Below are 6,000 nucleotides of genomic sequence, written 5' to 3' on the forward strand. Positions count from 1 at the left end.
AACGCCATCTCTTGATTGGAATGGGAACTAAATTGACAAATTATAGTTAGGTGGGTATTTCAAACTATAAGTTTTGCGGGATTTTTGATGAAATTTCACAGGAAATTAAAACAACAGAAAGACAATTCAATGTTTTATTTAATAATTATACGATAACTTAAAATGGCCTTAAAAGTTCCATCTACATAAAAAATACTAAAAGTCTTGTTTAAAAGTTTCGACTAAAGTTATGGTAGTAGATAATCGGGGCTGAAATACCAATATAAACAAAAATCATAGTTTTACTGAAAACTTCAAAAATATTCCAATTTGTTTGGATTTCATTTGTTCCAAACTGCACGTGTGTCACGTGAAAGCACTGTTTGGTAATCAATCATGTTTAATATTTAGTTGAATGAAAATCTTTGAAGGATTGATTGTTTAGATAAATACCTTATAATGTTTTACAAACTTCCGAACAATATATAAGCCCGAAATGTTGATGACACACTTGTCTGTTGGAATAAACTCTTTCAGGATCCATTAGATTATTTTTTAAATGTGGAGAAACACAGCACGGAATGTTCCAACGCTTAGTGTAAACTAAAAATCCTACTCATAAAAACGGAGAGGGGGTTAGTAAAATTGATTAAAATTGTGATTAAATCTGATTAAAAACGTAACACCACTATAATAATTAAACCACAAATTGTAAAGTGAAAAGTAAATACAAAAATATCCCATTAATTTAATTGTCAACTGTCAATTGTTATATGTGACAAGAAAATTGACTGAAGGCGACATCTCTGGATTGAAATGGTAACTAATTTGCTGTCTTAACCTTGAACATTTACGTGAAAAGTCTAAAGTATGTATGGTTTGTGGTGCCCACCACAGAATCACTCGAGGAACTTTATAATATGCTTTCTCAAGATCAGTGAATAAAGCATAAAGCCAAACTGATTATCGGATATTTCGGTTATCGTATATCAGTTAATATCTCCCACATTTAGTATGACATTTGTCCAATTTCCACAATTCTATTAAATAAGCCTGTTAGCCAAATTCTTCCTGTTCTTGTCTCCTAGCCAAATTCTTCCTGTTCTTGTCTCCTTTAATGCTCTCCACACTTCCTCAGAATATCATCTGGTTCAATTGCTTTTCCTTTCTTTATTTATTGAAGTGCTTAAACAACTTCCTCGTTTGTTATGTTGCTGTTCCTGTCTGCGTTAACTCAACTGGTTTTCTGTAAAATTCTTCATTTAATAACTTGTCTAAGTACTTTTTCCATCTCTTTTTGACATCAATCTAATATCTAATCTGATAAAAAGTTTGCTTTGTTTGCTCGATTGTTGGCTATTTTAATATGGATCGTTATCAAGTCGTCTTTATGGCCACTTAAAACCGAATCTTTAACAATAAAGAAGTCATTGTTTTAAAAATATGTGAGTATATAACGGAAGGCTCACACTAACAAACGAATCGGATGGATTGAAATAATTGTATTTCAATAAAAAAGGAAATTTCAAAATTTTGTTAACTAAAACTAAAGTATACACCTTTACAGCGCTAATAACTGCTTCTGTTTCATTTATTCATCTTCTAGCAACTGAATTAATCAAACAGAGGAAGCTGAATTAATGAATCAGCAAAATACACAAATTATTTTTTTGGAAAGTCGGTCTATGTACAGAGTGTGATACTAAAATGTGGCTAGGTATTTCATTTTGTCATATAATCAGCCCTATTCTGTAACTTTTAACAAATCGAATAGAAATTACCAAGTCGAATCGTAATTACCCGAAATCGGAATGTTTGATATCTACCGCGTCATTTTCGTGTTTGGATTGGCATTCTGTAACTCACATCGTAATCGTGGTAATACGCAATCTTAAGATTTGATTCCAGCTAAAATAACTACTAAGCAACTTTTTTCCAAAAATGGTCTCTTTTCTATAATTTGTTCAGACTATAAGCGTTGATTGAAAAATATGCAAGTATACTGGTATAATATAATATTTATCAATCAACGCTATAAGTCTATCTTTATATTTTAAACGTTTTTATACGATCTTATTCTTGTACATTCTACCATTGATTGATTGAAAGTGTACAAGAAATAAACAAAAAAAAGTATGGCAACACTGTGACTGGCAACTATTCAGATGCCAAAGCCAAATAAATTAAGGTTAGATTCAATTCAATACATAGGTACTCCTACAACATGTCTTAATTAAATATACAATTCTCTAAATAAATAACACCACAGACTAAAAAATTAAGCAGCTACAAAAAGGTATAAATACTATAAATAATTATAAATAAGTAGCAATAAATTATTTTTAGCAGATAAAAAAACTGGACCTCGGAGGTAAACTACACTGTCATTTCGAGCAACTGTGAAGTAGAGCACTTTGAATGCCATAAAAATCTGATATATCCCATAAATAAATCTGATATATCCCATAATTGTTCGAAAGACAATGTGACCATATTTTTTTGATAATATATGTAACCAATTTGTATAATCCAACTAATAAAATAAGCAGATTAAAAATACTTATTCAAAACAATACCATGTCGACGTAGTGTAGTTTACCTCCGAGGTCCAGAAACATAAACGTCAAAACAAAATAAAATGGGCTTGCGTCATGCATAATTCCGATATCGAAAACTCATTGCGACAGGGTAAATGCTGTTGAGGTCATTCAACACTATGCCGATTGTAGAGATGCCGAAGTAGTTATGGAATACCGATTTTGACTATTTTTATTCGACTTTATCACTTCTATTCGATTTTCCTTACTTCTATCTTCTATCATCGAAATGAGTTACAGAATAGGCATGAATATTGAACGCATGATGCACAGCTTCTTTGTTTGCATTCGGACAAGTGTTGTGTGAATATCGTGTAGGCAATTTTATTACCTTGTAGCGTTTTCTACAAAATATGTCTAAATCTTACGAATATGTCTAAATTTTTCAGTAGATAAATCTACCCTAATGTAATACTAAAAGGATATTTATAACCTTAGAAGAAAACTAAAATGTGCTATTTATTTTTTACTCTTAGATAACTGTTATAACACAAGTATTTTTCAAATGAAAATAATTTATAACTTCAAATTCTATCTCTTGTTATGTGTTTAAATAAAATATATGGAAGTTGAAGGGAAGTTTTGTATTATTTATAATCACAAATAACATTGACAAAGAAGAATTTGAAACTGTTCATTAAAAAAAAACGATTATGACCTAGAAGGTGTGAAGAGCGTACGTAGAATCTGTTTTCTAGTATTTAAAGTATTTTAAAATAAAAACTGGATAAGAAAGACCTGAAATTAGTCTTCCCACCACCACAGAAAATATTCAGTACCTTCTGCTCTATCACATATACAGGCAAGATATCAACACAAATAGCCAATAACATAAAAAAGAAAGGAATAACTACAGATTTCAGAACAAACAACAACATAAGCAAATACATTAAGAACAATAAGAGACAAAAGCACTGGCGAGGCGTCCATGTAACCACTGTTACCATTGGTAACACTTAAAAATCTTGCAATAAATATTTTATGACTGTTATGAAATAATTCCATTTATATTTTTTACAAACAGAAATATTTGTTAATAGTACCTAATTCAGTAAATAACCAACTAGATGCACGAAAATATTGGCGAGATATATGAATCCATTTCACTTTATTATATCGCACCCCTAGATGAACACTGCCACTTTCGAGAAAAGCAAATTTTTCAGGAGAGCGATTTTAAAATTTAAAGTTGCGCCCACTTTTACCCTTAAAATAATCTGTACCGGAAAATTCATTTTTATAACAAATTATTGGTTCTCTTCAATAAAATAAGAAAAATTTATAAAAAAGATTATTATTTAGTAATTTTTTTCAAAATGTGGCAGTTTATCATTTATAAATGCAAATGTAACACTGCCATTTTTATTAATATGGCAGTATAACACTAGAACCTTATACAATTAAAAGCCTCAATCATATAAATGGCAGTGTTACACTAGAAACTTTTAAAATTAAATGCCACAATCAGATAAATGGCAGTATTACACTAGAAACTTTAAAAATTACAGGCCACATTAAGTTATATGGCAGTATTACGTTTTACTAGTATTAATTTTAACAGAGGTGTATTTATAGTTTTGTATTTTGATTTATTTAATCAAACGCCATACCGAAGAGGAAAGTACAGAAATAGTTATATTTCTGTGCTTCGTTTAAAAGGAAATTTTAACGGAATTTTAAAGGAAGAGGTCAAATTAAAAGAACAATTTTATTTTGACTGATCACAACCATTTATTACTCACTGATATCAAGATAGGATTCTCACTGAAATCAATGCTGCCAGTTAACTAAATTGCATCTAAATAAAATAAAAAAAAGCATTAACTGATGGACAAATTAATCTGCTCGAACTTTCAAAGATTTGTAAAATTGATGATATTGTTGTGGAATAATATTATCAGAACATAATTTAAGCAAATCTTGTTTCTTTGCGTAAGCCACTCCCAGTTTCGCAATATAATTTTTTTTAAGAACAACTGTTTTTTCTTTATTTTTTTGGATTCTTGAACGTTTCCTGGTGTTTTTGATGGGAGCCTCAACCCTAGTAATAATAGTTTTGTAATCTTCTTCAGAAAATAAATTTTTGTACTTTACAGTTGTAGGATCCTTAGCAGCTACATGTAAAATTCTGATGTCCAACAAAGATATTTTTTCACGTAAAGTATTTGTATTATATGTGTTCCCCATTTGATGGTGCAGGTCTTTCAAATCATAGAAAGAATCATAACCCATTTCGTGAACTATGAAGGGTTTGCCACTTTTTTTGCACCCTGAATAAGTGTTACCCACTGGTGGGGGGAATAAATGTTCCCTGCTCTAACTATTCTTTTGTGAGCTTTTTCAATAATGCTGTGAAGAGAGTCACCTTCATTCTGTGTATGCCCCACGATCATAAACTTGTGTGTGATGGATATTATGCCCAATTTTTCTATGGCGTACTGGTACAGGCTCAGCATGTATCTATTTTTTTGTTGGCCACTGCAATTATCAGAGTAAAAGATAACTTCTTTATCTCTGCAATAATTTTGCAAAAAGTGCAAAATGCCAGAACCTATTTCGTTGGCTCCTCTGTTTGCTTCATCTTCGTGCCAAATATATCAATAACCAGTTCCTGAGCCGAGGTCGTAAATGGTAAAATTGTAAGTTGCGAATTTTCTAGAATAATAAAAATTTGAGGTTTGTCCTGATGGGCTGGTTAAAACTGCTTGCAAGTCATAAACAGCAACCATCAAATTTTTATTTTCTTTTGCTAGGGCTTTGTCGAAATCTCTTATTGTTCTACATTTTTCTTTTTCATCGTTATGCAATTTTAAGTCATTCTCAAGATTTGCTTTGTCAACATCACTGCTGTTTTCGTATTTAACACAGAAAGAGCACATGTCCTTCTTTGGTATAAAAAATCCTAGGTTAAATTGAGTATTGAAAATATTAGAATACGTAGAAAGTTTAGCCTCTGGCCATCCTTTCTCTCCTCTTTTCAGTAAGTACATTCTGTGCATTTCTGCAATGGTGAGCTCTCCAGAAATGTATTCTCTACTAGTTTGCTTTCTCAAAAAATGAGATTCAATCCTTGGAAACGAATTGATGTGGTCCTTAATTGCAGCTGAAATTTCAGAGTCAAGCCTGACATGATTGTTGTGTTTTCCTCGATGTTCCCCCTCCACGTTTTCATTTCTAATTTTCCTAAACGCAGTTCTAATGAATCGGTCACCAATATTTAGAGTGGACATAAAAAATCTTTTACACACAGGAATCTTAATATTTTTTTTCCGGAAGAAAAATGAAGCCTTAGGAAAACGTTGATTCATAACAATTTCCCCAGCATGCGTTGTATTCATTCGGACAAACGTTCTCTGCATCGTGACATCACCTAACTCCCAGAATTTGTTGAAAATTATTTTGTCAAATTTATTTTGTCCCAAAA

The sequence above is a fragment of the Diabrotica virgifera genome, chromosome 6, assembly GCF_917563875.1.
Source record: "Diabrotica virgifera virgifera chromosome 6, PGI_DIABVI_V3a".
NCBI lineage: Eukaryota > Metazoa > Arthropoda > Insecta > Coleoptera > Chrysomelidae > Diabrotica > Diabrotica virgifera.